This window comes from Alligator sinensis, unplaced genomic scaffold (assembly GCF_000455745.1).
Source record: "Alligator sinensis unplaced genomic scaffold, ASM45574v1 scaffold276_1, whole genome shotgun sequence".
In the NCBI taxonomy this organism is placed as follows: domain Eukaryota; kingdom Metazoa; phylum Chordata; order Crocodylia; family Alligatoridae; genus Alligator; species Alligator sinensis.
The window spans coordinates 907,944-927,664 of record NW_005842432.1 but is presented as its reverse complement, the minus strand read 5'-3'; positions in this window follow the sequence as shown (position 1 = coordinate 927,664).

The following is a 19,721-nucleotide window of genomic DNA, read 5'->3' as shown; positions in this document are numbered from 1 at the left end:
GCGGCGGGTCTGGGGGAGGCCTCCGCGCGAAGCTCGTCCGAGCCCCCAACAGGCGAGTCCCGCGGAGGGATACGCAGCGCTCGGTCGCGGCGACAGACTCCTCGTTCGAAAAGGCGCGCGCCACGCGCGGAGTGGTGGAGCGCGCATCACGTGGCGGCGGAGGCGGGCCAATGGGGAGCGCCGGGCGGGGTTCATTTCAAACTGCGGGGCCGGCGCCTTCACTCAGGGCGCTTGCGCGGCCGTTGGTGGTCGGGCGGGACTTTGCGCTCCTGCTCCCCCACCCGCGCGGGTCCTATCACGGCTGCGAGCCGGTGTTTGCCCTTGAGCGGGCGGTGCCGTAGCCCCCTGCGGAGCTCAAGCTTGCTGGAGAGCTGGGCTTATAACCACTCTTGTGTCCCCACATACAAAGCAACAGAAATAGGAGGCGGGAACGAGTGGAAGTGGCGGGCGGTCCTGCCGTGAGGGGCTACCTCTGCCTGGCTAAATGAACCAAAGCAATCCTCGGGCGCCTCCATCCTCCTCCTCCCACTGTGTTCTTTAGGCACCCGCTCTTTTGCGGTTTATTAATATGAAAGCTATTTCAGAGTCGCTCCCTTTCGTGAGGATAGAGGACTGCTGCTTTTTTTTTTGTGGACTTCCCAATTATTCGCTGCTGAGCTTTTGAAATCGTCCTGGCACGTTGAGCCGAGCCAAGCTCCAGCTTGAGGTGTTTACTATCGTAAAATGAAATGTGTCCAAACATTCATAAAAGGAAATATGTGCGACTGCTTCTAAAAAGCAGTCATGCAAGAACCCCTCCCCCCGCCAAAATGTTCTTTGCCCTAGATAACCACCTGCTCTGCTCATCTGATAAAAACCAGGCCTGGCCATAACTTGACTCAACCCTCATAAATGTTTTTATAACATCTAATATGAATAAATGGGCACTTCGTTCTTCAGAGAGATATCTGTGGGTTGGAAAGGGGAAAAGTAGTGATTGATTTATTCAATTTCTATGCTGCTCTTTCAAACAAAGGCTCTGGGGCGAAAAAATAATGTCTTAAAAACGGGAGAGCGATAAAGGGATCGGATCAGTTAAAAAGGGGAACTAGAACATCAAGGCAAAACAGAAACCCTGTAAACAACATCTCATCCTAATTCAGTTTGGTCCATGCCTGCCCAAACAGGAAGGTCTTACAGCTCTTCCAAAAGATGTCCGGGCTCAGGCTCTGGCTGTAATGTAATGTAAGGCTTGTAATGTGGAACAACTCTATTACACATAGAAACTTATACACAACTATTTACAGGACAGGGGTATCACTTTTGCTGTTGCCCTTGCAAGGCTCTGACGGCTGGCCTGCTCCTGCCCTGCCACCCAGAGGTTCTTGCTGACTCGCCCAGTCTCCTGGGATCCCACATTTCCAGCACACCCTACGGGCCCAGAAGGATTTCTACTGATAACCCTCAAGTGGGAGGGAGTTCCAGAGCTGAGAATGACCTCCCATGCATTTTTGCCGAGCATACTTGGCATACTGGTGATACATTGCTCGCTGCTGTACCATCATGTTGGGGCATATGGGAAAATGCACTCCCTTAGATATATAAGTCCACACCATTTAAGGCCTTATAGGTTAAAGCTGGCATCAGTACAAAAATAAATGGGGTTTTACACAGATGCAGGGGTCTGTCTGCTGCACTTTATCCTACTGAATTGGGGCTAAGTATTCTTTTTTAAATGTCTGCTATAATTACATTTAAAGTTCTCTATAATGACATTTGTGCCTTTGCATCTATGGGTGTTGGCACACAACACTGTAGTCTGACCATTTTAAATCAGGTTAGACATGCAAGCATCTAGATGTACAAACCAGTGGGCACGTCTACACGAGATGCTACATTGCCATGGCAATGAACTACAGCAATGTAGCTCATTGCTACATTGATGTTGCGTTGGCAGGCACAAACTGTGATGCCAGTGCTGCTAAACAGGCACAGTAGCTCATTGCTACTATGCAGTAGGGTTGGAAACGACCCATACGCCAACGGGGCTAAAGCCAGTACTAAATGACTGCGCAGTAACAACTGCACAGTCAGGTGCACGTGTAGACGTGTCCAGTTTAGAACTGGAATATTTCAAAAGTATACATGAATAATCAGGTATTATTTTCAACTGGTTTAATTAACAATTAATGGACCTAACAGTATTAACCAAGCATGAAGTTGACAGCCATTCATGGTATTAAAAATAGTGGCTCAGTTTTTCCTCACTCACTGATTAATGGTGTACTCACCCACCTACCAACCTCACAGAGGAGGGAGTGGGGGTGAGCTGAAATTAATTCAGTGGCTTTCAAAGACAAGCCATTTTAAAACTGCAGCCCAAGGCCAGCCCAAGACCTTGGGCAATCCCCAGAAGACTCAACCCCCTGGGAACATTGAAGCAATGGTCTAGGAGCCCTCCATGCCTCCAGCCAATCGGGGTCTTCCTACCCAGCTAGGGAAATCCTGGAGAAAGGAGCCATTCCACTGTGTGAGGTTTGTTGGATTGAGGCCTCTCACCTAGCCCCTCGGGTTGGTGGTTGAACAGCACTGCAATGCCTCAAAGGTGTATGTAGGGGGGTGTCCATGTAGACATCTCTGAAGCCCAACAAAATGTGAACTGGTTCCCACTCAGTGAAGGTCTTGAAGTGCTCCAATTGTTATGTGTATCCACACTCTATGTGCATGACTAAATTATGTACAGTTACTGTTTAACATCTAAATATAGATGTAGACCTGTATCATTTGGGGTACCATGATGCGTAGAGAGGTATCTATGACAGCTAAATTACTGTGAAAATTGACCTAGATTATTTTTAAATCCAGGAAAAAGTCTAAAAAGCTCATACAGAATATATTTAAGTAAATTTGACTGTTCTGTCATAAGAACTAGTATGTGTAGGCAGCTGAGTCAGAAGAAAATTGAAATTAAATATATTTTTTAAAGTTTATACTTTTGGAGAAAAAAAAACTGACACTTTAAGTAACTGAGGGTTTTTAAAGTTAGGAGTGAGGCTTTAAATCCTTTACCCCTGGAGGGAAATGCTAACTTACAATTTAATACCAAATCAAAGACACTTGGCAGGGTTTACATCTAATGCTGCTAGAATGAGGCTGTGACTTCATTTTGGAAAGGTTCCAAATGTAGGGGGTAACTTTTCAGAGCTCCCAACATATAGATACAGAGCTGAAATATTTTCATACTGGAAAATGGTCAGCCCCTGCCCTTCCCAGATTGCTCTTGAAATTCTGCCTATTTTAAGAAACTGGCTTTCAAAGTATTAGTAAAGCTGAATACAGGAGTTCAGCTAGGACTGTATAATTCTAATCATTGTGTTTAGTTTTTCTTCTCCTCAAGTTTGCACATTTATGTCAATGATCAGTGATTATAAGATGTAAGTTTTCAGCCTTCTGAAACCATCTTGTTTCACTTTTTGTTCATGTAGGCTCATTTGTGTGATACAATATAGTTCAGGAAGCACTTGAACAAATCCATACTGAATAGAAATATGTGGACATTACATCTGATAACATCCTCTGGATTAGGACTTCCTGGGCTCCTGAATGCTTGACGTTCATTTAAAGCAGGAGTGGGAAAAATATGGTCTGCAGGCAGGATCTGGCACACCAACTGATTGGATCTGGCCCGCTGATGGGCACCTGCCAATTGATTGTATCCAGCTCACAGGTACACTGCATTAGGCTAAACCCCCTCTGTTCCAGCTCAGGGCAGCCAGTGCTGCACTCCCACCTGCACCCTCCAACAGCCCAGGCCAGTGCGCACAGCTTCCTGGTGCAGCTGTTCCCAACGTGGCTGCAGTCCCCCTGGTACTGATCAGCCCTCTCTCCCCCTACCCCTGGCCAGCTTCCAGGACCTAGTGTGTGGGTAGCTCCCCTCCCCCCATTCACCTCCACATATACCCGCCCCACACAAACTCCCCCCCATACACAAGAGTAAGACTTGACAGGTGCCCCACCCCCGGATCAGAAGTCCCACCTTTGCCACCCTACCACCAGCCTTGCCCCAAGAAATACTCCTTTTAGAGGGGGGTATCATCTTGGAACCAGAAAAAAACCAATTCATATACTAAAAGTGAAACATCTACTATAACATTTTAATTTTATTTCGAAAAATATTTTTGTCCTGATTGGTGTGTGTTTGCATATTTTATATAAAAGTGATTGCATAATAGTTCAAAATAAAGGCTTACTCTTGTATATTGTGTGTGGCAGGGTATGTTGGGTGTAGTAGGAGGGGTGGAGGTGGGATAGATGTGTGGGGGGGATGTGGATGTCTGTATGGGTGGGTGCGTAGTTTGTGGGAGGGGTCTGTGGGGGGTGTGGGTGTCCATGGGTGTGTTCCCTCCCCATCCCCCCACATGGCACACAGCCCCAGCCACTGGCAGCAGCAGCTGGTGGCTGACCCTAAGGGCAGTCTTCGCCCTCAGCAGGCATACAGCTTCGCCCCCAGCAGCACACAGCTCCAGTTGAGACCCAAGAGCTGTGTGTGGCAGCAGGAAGCACACCCAGCCTGGCCAGCTGGCATGCACCTTCGGGCCAGACCAGGCTGGCTTCGTGCCTCCAGGTGCAGCTTCCAGGACTCAGCCAGAGCCACGTGCCATCAGGCCAGGCTAGCTCCATGCCTCTACATGGGAATTCTAGCACTCTAGCAGGGACATACGTGGAGATACAGAGCCAGACTGGCCCGATGGCATGCAGCTCCTGGTCCACATGCCATCGGGCTGGGCAGGCTCCATGCTACCATGTGTGCGTCCTGGGATTCAGCCAGAACCGCACGCCACTGGGGGGCTCTGCCTGCCGTGGGCCATAAGTGCCCTGAGGGCCTGCTGCCAGCTGCTGCCACTAGTGGTGGGGCCTGTGCAACATTGGGGGTGGGGGGTATGTGGTGGGTGGTACACACCCCCACACACACCCACAACCCCTGCATCCAGCCCCCCTCCTGCAGGCAGGAGCTCCCCTGCCCACTCATCAACTGTCCAGCTGCATGCCATTGCACTCAGTGCCTCCACATGGGGCTCTCAGCTGGAAATGCTTCCTTTGAGGCTGGGCTGTCCAACTTCTAAGTTGCTAGGAGCCACGCACACAGGGGCTGTACGCCTCGGAGCTGCACCAGGATGAGTCAAGCATCTATTGGGTCACATGCCATGTGGATGCCCACCTCTGCAGTGTGCCAGATAGGCACCTTTCCTCAAGTAACGCTCAGTCCTCATCTCCCACTTCACCACATGGCCCCAGGCTCACCCCCTGCTTCCAGTGCCATGCTGCACTGCCTCACCTCCTGGCAGGGAAGAAAGCAGCGGCCAGAGGAAGGAGGGGGAGCCTGGAGCCTGGCTGTTCTTGCAGCTAGAACAATGCGGTGAGCAGCAGCTGGGTGTGAGCGTGGGGGCCACAACTTAACCCCTTGTGGGCTGTATGCAGTTGGGCAGCCCTGTTTTAAAATAATCTATAGAAGAAAAAGTATGTTTGTGCCGTGCTTTGGCTTCTTTATGATGCATAAGGAAAACCTGAACGAATTGTTTTAATGTTAGTTAATATTAAATCTTGTCTTCCTGGTTCTGGTGGGATGACTCCTTGGACTAGGAAATGAAGTAAGACCTATGTCTTCAGTGGGAGGAGGCACTGGATCTTTCACAAAATCCTTTTAGAATTAGAATTAAATGGGTATCAACTTTGAAGTATGTACACTAAATATGCCCTCCCTTTAATGTTCTTATTTCAATCTTTTGTCTTCAAGCAGATCAGTTAAAAACCTGATATTTGTAAGGAAACAAATAAACAATAAAGACATTTAAAAAGTTGTTTTCGGAATTCTTTATGTATCAAGGAGAAGGAAATCTTTCAAATAAAAATGCTTGTATATCTATATCCATCCATTGAGAGAAATGGTTATTCACCAGTGAGTGCTACGGCTTGTACTAGAACCTCGCCTGACTTAAGGTACCCATGCATCAGGCGATGTTAGATAGATTGTCTGTTCAACCAGGTGGGCAAATATAATTTTGTGATGAGAACTTGTTTCTGGAAAATGCTGAAAACAGATTTTAAATGTATTTACATTATAAATTATGTGTATTAATTATATACATTTAAAATCTGTTTTCAGCATTTTCCAGAAACAAGTTCTGATCACAGAATTATATTTACCCATCTGGTTGAACAGATAATCTATCTAACATCGCCTGATGCATGGGTACCTGAAGTCAGGCAAGGTTCTGGTAGAAGCCATAGCACTCACTGGTGAATAACCATTTCTCTCAATGGATTAACACTAAAAGTGTATTATGCTGCATACACAACATGTTTGACATAATCTCACATCAATCAGGAAATGAAAAATTAAGCTACCTAACAGCACATAGCTTCCTCTACTCCTCACATTTTTACCACTACTGTATATCCAGACCACTTAGCTCTGTAGACATCCTTTAAACAGATCATGTTAGAAGTTTCAATACAGTGGCCTGGTGTGTCCCAGACAATCCCAGTGCACAGCGAAATACAGCTGCTTGATGGTTGTTATTTTGGCAGATTGCAACATTTTTCCTACAGAAGTACCAGAAGGAAAATGATGTTTTTAACAGTTTACAACCTGACTGGTATTTCACAGGACAAAGAAAACACACTTCACTACCCTGAAGACTTTCTTACTATCCAGTTTTAAAGACTGCTTCAAACAATGAAGGTATAACAAAGAAAAGAATCTTTTATAATAGAAAGTTTTTAGACAACCTAAATATAGGGGTCACCACCAGCTCCCACTCTAATTATAATATGCTTTACATTGTATCAACTGTGTATGTTGTAATTGAATAGTTTTCCTTTAATGAATATTTAAGAAGTTGCTCAGAGGTGTATAATTTTAGCTGGAGAATTAATTAGCTTAGTGGTATACTTATATGCTTTTATTCACTAAGGCTAAAATCTAGCCTGTAGCTTTTGTGCTTGTGTAGATCCCCAGGCACTACAACTGGTGATATGCAGAGGCATTTGAATATGGGATACAGTCCCCATCGTACATAAGTCCCATGTCGAGTGAAGTTTAACAGTCCCTGTGTGCAAGGGGATGAAGATGCCGTGTGATAGATGATCTCATGGGAGAATGAATTGGAGATCTACAAAGGCGCTGCATGATAGGAAGAGTACGTTCTGCCGAATAATTCTTGATGTGAAGATTCTGAGCCCCTGCTCCCTATGTGTTTTCTGTACAAGGCTGTTATTTAATAATTATTGAAAGCCAAGGAATCTGAAAGAGGTTTATCGCATTCTTCCTGTATCTAACCAATCAGCCTTGTATAACTTGGACTTTTGCACAACATGACAACTGGTTCAAACAGGCTTACGCCAGAACCTCTAATAGCTACAATTTCCCCCATCTTCCTTCCCCAGCCAAGTAGAATGTTTTACAAATCAACATTAACATAATACAAAATTTCACTTGCTTTCAATCAATCTATAAACTAACTAGCAATGTTCTATTAGTGTATGTATTTTAGATATAAAATACATGTGTTTACGAAGCACAGGGAACAATTCTGCATTGTTGGGAGGATGAGAAAGGTGAGGATAAGTGTTTTCCAACTCTAAAATCTCTCATAGTATTTTTGGTTTAACTACAACAATCCATAAGTATATAGCACCACTATATCTTTTAGAAGACACTTTCTCATTATGTAGCTTGCAGTAGTTGACTGTATAGTTAATGTCATGCTTAGGTATGCACTGAACTCAGGATTAAAATTCATCTTTCACACTTCATTTATTATTTGATTTTTAATTTTTGGCACAGTGATTCAAAGAGACAATAGATTTTTTTCAATTATTTAAAAGAAAAACATACAGAAAAAAATTTACAGAATAAACATTTGTATAAACATTTCTTCCTTTTTCATTATTTCTTTTATTTTCATGATATTGTTAAACAGCCATAAACCTGATAGTCTTCAAATTTCATCTTTATCTAAAACAGGAGAGTCAACCCTATTGCCTGTGGACTGGATCCAGCTCACGGAGCCCCATAATCCAGCACATGTCACTTTTTCAGTGCCTAGGACGTGTGCTGCCAGGGGCACTCACTTGGTCTGGTCCCATGCTGCATCACATCCAGCACCCTCTCAGGTTGGCATCCGAGACCAACTGTGCTGAAACAGGCTTCCTGGCAGTCGAGGAGCATGCAGGAGTCTGTGGGCCTAATCATGCCCATGGACCAGCCCTGTGCCATTCATTCGGCTCACGGGACCAGATGAGTTTGACACCACCAACCTAAGAGATAGACCATTTTCATTTTTAAAATTATACCTAGAATTAGTTATTTAGAATTACTCTAATTAATAGATCTGGTTGGAAAAGGGAACATCCAATGCTTTTCTGAAATTTTGAAATTAGTTTCAATTACACATCAAAAAGAAACGGTAAAAAAAGTAAAATTTTACCATTAAGTGAGATGTATGAATGTTTTGTTTCAGAAACATTTTAAATTACCTTATTAAAATGTCCCATGCTGTAGTGGGTTTGGTGTGTTGTTATAGCCATGACTGTTTGGAAATATTTGAGCAGCAAGGGGTTTTTTTTGGTGATATGTTTTATTGGACCAGCTGTATAGTTGGGAGGGATATCAGTAAAAAAACCCTTAGCTCCTGCTTCTCAAAATGATTAGTTTTGATCAGGTTGGAATATTTCATATTTTATCATTGTGAATTTTATAGTATATTACAATTACATTATATTCATTTGTATACACAAATAAAAATTATAATATCAAAGTAAAATATTCTGACCTTGAACATTTTCTAAAAATATATGGAGTAAAAATATGTTCAGTTCTCATAAGGTCTGAAATGTTTCCTTTTAACTTTTATTTATTTTCTATATTTTCCACGTTGATACTATAAGTAGAACAGATTATAAAGAAGTCAAAATAATACCGTTAAAATTAAGAATGTTGACTTTATTGAAGCTAAATGTATGGGTGTATAATGCCTTTAATTTCCCATTTGATTGCGTGGGTTGTCATAAAAGCTGACAACTTTTCTTTTAAACAGCTCTCATACATAATTCTATAATATTCTATCAAATACTTTCCAAATACTTTTCCAAAATCAAAATATTCCCTGGGAAGTTTTCAATCCTATAGAAACAGAATTTTCTGTCAAAACTTCTCACAGACAATTTTAGATCAATTCTCACAGAACTGCTCAGAGTTGTCAGTAACTTTCACTTTCAGTAGAAACTTATATACACTTATTTTATTTTTCATCATATTTCATGTTCAGAGCAGCCCCCTCCATCCGATCACAACAGCTCTGTTCCTAACTGAGCCAAGGAAACTGGCTGACCCGCAGAAGAAATGGTTCTGGTCTCGGGCTCTGAGGGAGAATAGGCAGAATGACAAGTGTTTGAGAACACAGGAGGGATTTTGCTGGAGTTAAGGCTATGAATTTGTTGTTCATGATGAAAGTGGAGACAGACTTGTAACCAATATTGAAAATTAAAAGGAGACTGCTTGGTTGCTGAGTGACTTAACAGTTTTATTTTCTTGTCTTTGCAATTTACCCTAATGCGAGAGACAGTCTGGCAACCGTAACTCCAAGTTAACAAAGTTTTGAATGTGTGAGAATAGCTACAAAGAGAGGAAAGACCTTTACAAGGTCATATATCTCTTTCTGCTGCAGGGGATAAAATTATAATATTCAGATCTTTCAAAAAGCAAAACCTCTTTTGATATTAATACTTTTTTCTTTAATTTTTCTAGTTTGTCTCAATTGCCATTTTTATGTGGCTATGATGAGGTTAGGGAACTTTAGATGTGCTTTAGCTAAACAGATAGCATTTTCTGTACTAGTTTTTTCTTTTAAGTTAAATTACATTTGATAAGTATTGGCATGGATTCAATTTAGTTTAGTATATTAAGTCCTAAACCAGTGGTTTTCAACATTTTTAGACCCCAAACCACCCTTCAGAAAATGCCAGCTCTTAGTTTTCACTCATTTTTCATGGCAGAAAAATAATAGATAAATTCTTCTGTTGCAAAGAATTCAGCAAGACCACAACAGGTGGAATGTTTTTAACACTACGAATTTCTACTGGAAATCTCTGGGTTTATCATATGAATCTTGTATAGGTGTTTGCACACTTAACTATTCTAAGATTGTGAAGTACCCCACAGCACCCTGGTTGATAACCGCTGTCTTAAACTTATACTTCAAGAGTGTCAAAATAGTCAATGTTGAGGAAAATTCTAGGATGACAAGGGTAGCCATGCTAATAAAGATAAATTAAGACCAAGTCTACGCTGGAAAGTCCATCAGTGTTTTTATGTCTGCAGTGCCCTGAAGCTTATACTAACAAATCTATGCTTTTGCCAGTTTAGTCTTTTCCAGGCTCTTCTCCCTTCTCCTGCCACCAAAAGAACATAGAGAAATAAGATATTATGGCAAGGATAAATTTGGAGTATAACTGCATCTATTCTTGAGGTTTTTGCTGGCAGTGCCATGTGGCAGGGTAAATATCCACCTAGACTAAATAATACCTCTTCATGCCCTGGACTGACAAACCTGTGGCTTCCACCTTTGAAATGTAAACCTGGCCCAGAAAAAGGAGCTGGATCCGCTTCCTGTTGGAGAAGCAGGCATTTCCCAGACTAGGAACAGTTCTCTACTATCAGGTTTTGCTGGCATAGTCTGTTAGTAGTAAAAAACTACTATACAAAATTCTATCACATCCTTTGTGACAAGCTTCTCTGTAAGAGGAAATACATATTCTATAAAGGTTTTGGGTGCTCCTTTAATTCTGCCTTAATTAGCAGTAAAATTTCCTTACTTGATGTACAAATTAACATTAATATAAATGCATTAGAGTTTACAAGGGACATCAAAGAAAACGTATTAAGTTTCTTTTTGATTTATTGGTTTCCAAGAGCAGTTAAAGTACAAGTATAAACAGATAAATACAAATATGTATGAGAGCTGTTTAAAAGAAAATTTGCCAGTTTTTATGACAACCCACGCAATCAAATGGGAAATTAAAGGCATTATATTGCACTGACACTGAGTTCCAGGATACAGCTGGAAACAGCAGCACTGACTAGAAGAGGGCCCCTATTAAGCACAGGCCTTTGGGGGTCATTGTGTTGTCCAGATCATAGGATAAATCAATGGAAAAACCAGAGAAAATATTTATAATTAACTCATTTATACAAATATCATTTTTCATTTATACAAGAGATGATGTTACTCATTTAAAAAAATCTGACTGTAGATCAATTTAATATCAGATAGAATCCTTATAAACTGAATGCTAAATAACTGGATTATTGCTCAATGTTAATCTCTGATGTATATCTTTTTCAGTACATTTCTTTTCAGGCTAATCACTGTATATTTAGTAAAGTGTACTAGTTTGTTTGTTTATCTGATGGCAAATCTCTGGGAGTGTATCTTTTTTGTGTAATTAACTTCCTCTTTTACCAAAATTCTTTTATTATATTGGAGCATTATTAAAACTAAGATTTTTGAATAATACCTGTGAATTTGGTCCCATGTGAAAGAAATTTGCATAGGTTTATGAAAAATTGGATGTGTGTTGCAAAAAGGTTCATATTAAAGTCAGATTTAAACAATCCTTTAAAGTAATCCATCTATCTTTCTTTTAAATGATAAAAGGACACAGCGTAACAAATTACCTGGGGAAACAGAAACGCTGAAAGATCAAGCATCTTTATATGATATAAAGAACTGTAACAATTTTTTTCAAGCAAAAACTTCTCTGTTTTACTAAATCAAAGATCATCTCAAAAATCATTTTTGCAAATGGGCTGTTTTCAGACATGGCCTTCAAAGCCATAAAAGATGTTGGAAAGCAGACTACACAATGTCATGAAGAAGTCTATATTTAAAATGCAAATGCATGCATTGTGCCCATTATATTCAGGTTGAGAGGGTATCAGGCATTTAATTTTCTTGTGTATCCTTTACAGGTTTTCAGGATCTTTTTTAATTACTAATCAGAACAGTAAACTGCTATATACACTTCTGTTGCTTGTAAAAATATCTTTTGACAGCAGTAGATGTGAAACTAGGGACAGGGCTATAGCAGGGAAAGTTGCTTTCACAAAGTGAAATACTCCTCCCATTGAAGTAATTAAATACAGCGGGGCCAGGATTTTATCTTTTAAGTCTTAACAATGACTTAAATAGAGTGCCTACAGGGGTGAGAAAGGTAGTTTTCACGGCCCACTGAGTCTTAGCAAATCTTCTATTTATATTGACTTTAGTAACATGGACTTTTGTACACCTGAAAGGGGACTGAGACTACCAAACTCAGTGATTAATCAAATAAAACTTGCAGTTGTTAACAAACTAGACAGGATTCCATCTAGCAACAAATAGGTGAAAAAGTCTTATAACTCATTAATAATCCCATAAGGCATAGGCTCATTTAGAAAATTATCTATAATCAAACAAAAGCTTGATGAGAACACATTGATTGTAGCATAATGCTTGGATATGATCTTTAGAAAATACTTTTCAAGAAAAGGACTCCAGATAGGCCTCAGGCAGATGTTACACTTAACTGCAGTTAAATAGTTAATTATGTGTTTAATTTGAAGTGTAAACCTGCCACACTGGAGCAATAAAACAGGAAACCAGCTACAAAGTTTTTACACAAAATATGCACAACAACTTTGCACCTTGTTTCCATTGTGCCTTAAATTGAATGCATGGCAGGGACCTCCCCAGGACTTAAACCCCAGAGGGGTCCCAATCAGCTGATCATTGGCTGGCAGAGATGGCCTCAGGATGGTTCCTGCCAGCTGGCAGGTGATGGAGGTAGCCTAGTCTCAAACCTTGGAGGTGTGTTCTGATCAGCTGATCACTGGTTGGCAGGGACCACCCCAGGGCTCAAACCCCAGCGTGGTCTCTGTCAGCCAACTACAGATTGGGACTGGCCCAAGGCTCGAGCCCTGAGGCAGTCCTGATTCTGCATCTGATCATAGAAGTAGATTGGGACTGCCACAGGACTAGAGCCTTGGAGCAGTCCTGATCTGCTGATGATAAGCAGACTGTCAGCCAGCTCTGGGGACCACAGGGAGGCATGAATGGGCCTGTGGGTCCACAAAACCAGTAGATAATCAGCTGATTGTCAGGCACCCAACCCTCCAGTGCAAGGAGAGTGCAATGTGGCATTATTGGGATCTAATTCCTGATCCCATAAGCACACCTCCTGGCATACATGTATGGCACAGCAGGAGACATGAGTTGGGACTGGGGAATCAGATCCCATCACGCCTTTAAGTGGATGTCTGTCAGGAGCCATGGTTTTGACGTTCCTAGATGGAGAAGACCATAGGGAATTTTCTACCTCCCACTTCTCCTTTGCCCATGTACAGACCAGCTATGCTTGTAATCCCTCATTGGGATTAAACTTTAATATTCATTCTTTAATTTCTTGGGAACAGAGAAGAAATGAAATTGTAGCTTTGCTTTCCTTCATACTGCTTCGTGGAGTGAGACTAGTGCAATAGAAAGAATAAACTGAACACTGTAAGCAGGTGTCCCTGAGGGTGTGCTGAAGAACTCCTCCATGAGGATCCCTGGTAAAATTGTTCTTGTTCATAATTGTATCTCTATGACACAAAGTAGGTTAATAAAGGAGAGTCAAAATATACATTTAACACTTCAATTCAACATGTATAAATAGTTTGAATGCTATATTTAAGCAAGCAAGGACACAGTAGTTGCTAATGCAATGTAAAGAATTCTAAAAATGATGTATGAAAAAAACTTTAGGGAAAGTTTCAAACTGCTGGATACTTGAACTGTTAGTTTTCATGCTTTGTATAAAGTGGCCGAAAATGTAAAAAAAAATTCAAAAGAAAGCACCTATTAAAATAATGTCTAGAATACAGCATAATTCTTTCATACACGCAGTAAGAAGCAGACACACTGAACTTTAATTACTTGAAAAATGTCTCAGATGGATTGAGCAGCCCCTGTATTAAAGAAGGGCTTACTTGGTTTTGACATATATATCCACTTAAGATCCATACAGAATAATGTTATCTTTAATCTATCACACTCTGCATCGTTGTAGTAGCCTACTTTAAAAATATTTTAAAAGTAATTGCATAACTAAGGTTTGTGCTTATTTCTTCAGGTCATGCTTCATTTGGGACATATACTCCAGCACTCAGAGCAAACCCTAGGCAGGTGTGGAGCCCCCTCAACACCGCATGGGGCCATGGTACCACCACAAAGGGGGAGGGGGGGAGTCTCTGTGCTTCTTCTGTGGCATGGGGCTGAGCTGCCAGCTCCAGGCAAGCCCCGTGGGAGGGGCCGAGGCCATTCCACCCAGCTCAGTGGGGCCCCCTCAAAGCACAGGTCCCAGGGCAGTCACCCCAACTCGCCATTCCCTAGGGACGGCTCTGCCAGCACTCATAATAGAAGCTACAGATAATTTGCCTAGACAAGGGCAAGTGTGGCATGCATGCAAATTTGTCAGTTTACGAGGCTTAAAAAAGGAATAATGTCGTGCAGTTTCTCAGGTTACAAGCCATACAAAGAAACATGATGTAGGACTTCATTATTCCTTACAAAGTTAGTATTTACATGAATAAAGTTCTGAATAAATAAGATGCATAAAACCAAGCACTTTCAGTTGACAGGTTGCAGGCTGGGTATTCTCATGCATTAGCTGCTATGCTTTCTGAACTCCAGCAAAGAGCCTAAATGGGATTTTGATAGCTGTTTCCTTACTTTCCACCAGGTTCTTTCATAAGGAGAAAGTGACTTGGCTTCTAGTGGGCTACAACGTATTTTATTAAAATAGTTGCAGTATTGTAAGAGTGATGTTGTAGTCATGATGGTCCAGAAAGTATATAAAGCACAGATTTTCTAAGGTAATATACTTTTTGGGAGTCAACAATTGCCTCTCACATTTCAGTAAAATAGGTATTTCTGGGTATCTGCTAAGCACATGGGTATCTGCTATGAAACAATGGTAGCTAATATTTGTTTACCACTCAAAACCAAATTACCATACTTACCATACCCCTATGAGGTTACAAAGTAGGTTGTTGCCTGTGAAAGCTTATGCCTGTCTGAACCAGTTGGTCCCAAAGCTGCCACCCTGCTCTGCCTTCTCTCAGTGAACTCAGTGAAGCCGCATCCAGATGAATGAGCACATGCCTGTTGCGGTGTCTCAAAGCAGTTTGAGAGGCCACAAAAGGCATGTTAGAAACAGAAAAATGTTCCTTGTGCTGCATATTTGCAGCGTGGACTCTAATTTTGCTACCAGGAAATCCTGGTATAAAAAAAACCATATTGGGGAAAAAGTGGGGCAGTGTGCCTGGAGGCAAGTGGAGGCTGAGTCATCCAAAGGGATGTTCTAGCACAGGGGCAGGCAATTATTTTGGCTGGACGGCCACTTACTGAGTTTTGGCAAGCTGTCCAGGGCCGCAAGAGTAGCCCCACCCCTTGATGGGTGCCCCACCCCCTGGTTGCCATCCTGTGACTGGAAGTTCTGCCCCCTAACCCCTGACCTTTGCTCCAGAAGTCCATCTCTTTACTCCTTTCAGCAAGTGGTTTTGCCATCTCGGAACCAGAAAAATATCAAATCATAGTCTAAAAAGTGAACATCTACAACAGGGAGGCAAGGTTCTTTGAGCAGATGTGATATCTTTTATTAGACCAACTGAGTTGTTGGAAAAAAGTTCTTGGCAAGCTTCTGGGTGCAGTCACCCTTCTTCAGGCATGGGGAGTCTTGAGTCTGAGAACAGCAGAGACTTACCATGCCTGAAGAAGGGTGACTGTGCCCGAAAGCTTGCCAAGAACTTTTTTCCAACAACTCAGTTGGTCTAATAAAAGATATCACATCTGCTCAAAGAACCTTGCCTGCCTATGTCCTTAGACCAACACGGCTACAACCAAAAACCCAGCAACATCGACAGTATTCATTAATTTGATTTCAAAAAATATTTTTGACCTGATTTACATGCGTTTGAATAGTGTACATAGAGGTGGTTGCATAAAAATGAAGTCTTACTCTTGTTTATTGTTGTGGGGTGGGTGGCATGGGGGTGGGTATAGGTTTGCAGGGGGCTGTGGTTATGTAGGGGAGGGTGTGTCTGTGGAGGGTGGATAGGTGTGGGAGTGGGGTGAGGGAGCATGTGGGTGTGTGACTGTGTGGGGTGTGGGTGGTTATGGGGTTTGTGGAAGGCTGTGGGGGGGAGGGTGGCTACAGTGTGTAAGGGTTGTGGCAGTCTACATGTATGGCAGTGTGGGGTACATGTGAATGGTGGGTACATGTGAATGGTGGGGTGTGCATGTGGAACTCGCCTTACAAACACACACACACACACACACACACACACACATACACACTGTCCTTCCCTCATGGTACACACCCACCCACACAGAGTGGGGAAATGACAGCTACAGGCAGGGGGGAGTGAGAGCGAGTGGGTGCATGGGAGTACAGCGACAGCTGGGTAGAAGTGCAGCACCCACGCTGATATCCTGGGGCCAGTGCTGGTGGGGACCCAGAGCAGGGCAGCAGGGCTCTCCCTGCTGGTGGAGCCCAGCCTGGCTTTATAGAGCCCCTGCCAGCCTGGGCCCTGTGCTGGGGCACCACGTGGCTCCCAGCTGCATGGCCACAACCGCAGGACTCAGCAGGAGCCGGCCCAGCTCAGCCCTGAGGACTGGGGCAATCACCCATGGTCCTCCCCTGCCTCTCCACTCTTATCTGAGTTTCCCTCCCTGGTGCAGGGAGGCTGGAACAGCCCCACAGTCCCAGGCCAGAAGCCTCTACTAGGCAAGGGCTTCCGGTTAGGGGTGTGGGGGCTGAGGTAGGGGGGGCAGAGGGGCCTCGCTGCTGGCTCCTGTCGGCTTCTCCTGGGTCCTATGGCCCCTGGCTTCTGTCATCTTTGACTGAATATTACTTTTCTAAAATTTGTAGAGGCCCCATGGGCCAGATAGAATAGCCTGGTGGTCTGAATCTGGCCAATGGGCCATATTTTGCTTGTTCCTGCTCTAGCACCTATCAGAGCATCTCTATGGTTGTTGTGTGTCCCTGCTGCTCCAGTATGCTGCCTTAGCATGCTAGGGCAAATAGGAGCAGGGCAAGGCTGCAGCGGTGGATCGGACTCAGGCTCTGTCCCAGGTAAATAGGGACATGGGGGTGGGCGGAGATGGGGTGGGGGGAATGTGTGTGTGGGTGTGGGGGGACTGCTTGGGAGGAGAGGGTCCCCAGCCTGCCCATCCCCACCCCCCACACGGCGCACAGCTCCCTCCCCCTCTGTCCCCCACTGCAGCACCAGCAGCCCTTGGGGTACTCATGGCCACTACTGGCAGAGCTTCCTGGTGGCACTGCCTGTGCCATATGACTCACTACTAGCAGAGCCACCCAGTCCACTGGTGCACGCCTCAAACAAGACCAGGCCAGCTCTTGTTGTCACCCAAACTCCCTGCACTGCACACAGGAGCTGCATACCCTTGGACTAGGTTGGGTCCTGCCTCCACATACCCTGTGTGCCATCAGGCCGGGCCGGCTCCATGGAGGCAGGACCAGACTGGGCCTGGCCTAACAGCATGCAGCTCTTACATATGGTGCTGGGAACCTGGGTCCAGCTAGCATCAGAGGCTAGTTTCCCCAGATACCAACTGGCCAGGCCTCAGAAGCTCCCAAGGGCCTGTTGCCTGAGCTGCTCATCAGGGCAGCTTTTTATACTCTAGTTCCCCCTGGCTGAAGATCTGGGAGGATCTGGGTAGGGTCAGTTTGCCCCAGGTGACACAACTTACCCCACACCAAAGCGTATGTTCAGGCATGTGTGCTGAGGCACAAATCTCCAGCACAAATTTGTGCTGCTGCTCTTCGACAGGCTGCAAGCTCACATGCCTGCATATCTGGACGTGCCTGAGAGTTGAAAATGGCTGTCTTGCAAGATGGGTGAAGTAACACAGAATCAAATGTTTCAGAAATACAAAAAGTAAGATGAAAACCTTGAGGATAAAGGCAGTCTCCAAGCTTTTCCATATTGCCTATTTTATAAAGACAGATCGGGTAGTGCCATCTTTCCAAGCTATGTACAATAGTGTTCATGCCGCTTTTAACAAGAAGAATACAGATTTGGGTATTGTGTTTAGCAGAGGGCCTTTTTTCAATTTACTGAGATTTTGGGTTTATCATTTACTGAGATTTTGTGTTTATCATTCACCAAGAAGCCTTGGAAATAAATACTATATGTAAGAGTAAAATACTTCCTTTTGTCTTAATGGCTGGCAATCTCCCTCATCTAACATGATAACCTGCAAACGGTGATCCCACAACAGTGTTCTCTCCTCTGAGAGTATGTCTCATTTCAACTTTGGTTTGATTACTTAGTATTATTTAGTATTAGTGTTACACTCTTGCCTAGAGGACTTAGTCAAATTGGGCTGGATATTATAGAAACATAATAGTAATCAAGTATCTCCTGCCCTGAAGAGGTTCCTGCTTGTTCTTGAAACCACACAAAGAAGCCTGTCTATTCTCATGCAAAGCTGTTTTTTTTTTAATGTCAGGAAGACCATATAATCAGAAATGTGCCAAAGGAAATTGCACGTTTTTAATTAGCTGAGCCATAAATACACAAAATTAATAGTATCAATTTTAATATGCCGTGAAAAAAATTAGTCTTACTTTTCTGCCTTGCAATATCACATTAGGGAACAGAAATATTTTCCAGAGGATGTTGTTCATGGATTTAATAAATAGTTGGACCACATAACCAAGTTTTCTTTTCCACTCATATTGTTGATCATTCAGCATATCTTTTGAAATAAACAGAAACACTAGCTCAAGACAACATGTTTCTCTCAATTCCTGTGGTACCAAAATTCATTGCTGGCTGAGAAACATTTTGCTACAGTTGTCTTTCAACTAGTTCAATTGCCTTTTTTTACAGAATTTTCCAGTCTGGTCCCACAAAGATTGGACTGTTCAGTGTTAATTATAAACTAATGTGAGTCAATTAAGTACCTACATTCTGTTTTTCTTGTAATCAGTGTGCTATGTAATACATTACATAGCATATGCTTATTAGAGTTGGTTAAACAGACTTGGGCATTTAAGTTTTCTTTCCATAGTTTGGTTTATTTCAGGGCTGTCCAACTTCTTAGCAGCTGGGGATGTATGCTCCATGGGCTGCACCAGTGAGGTCCATATGCCATAGGCGCTATACAAACATAACCTACAGACCTACAGATCGGTAGCCATCTGGGGGACAGTGATCACCTAATAATAGAATTCACCATAAGACGTCGCGTGGGTAAGGTAACTAGTAAGGTGAAAGTGCTAGACTTTAGGAAAGCTGATTTCAATGAACTCAGGCGATTAGTAAAGGACGCACTGCAGAGTAGGAGTTTTGAAATGATGGGAGCCCAAGAAGGGTGGCTGTGCCTTAAGGAAACGATCCTTCCGGCACAAAGCGAGACGATCCCCATGCGAGGAAAAAGAGGGAAAGGGGACAGGAGGCTTCCTTGGCTGACCACAGAAATCCAGGGCAGCCTAAGGGCCAAAAGGGGAGCACATAAAAAGTGGAAACAGGGAGAGATCACCAAAGAGGAGTATACCTCCTCTGCTCGCGCTTGTAGGGAGGCAGTTAGACGGGCCAAAGCTACCATGGAGCTGAGGATGGCATCCCAAGTAAA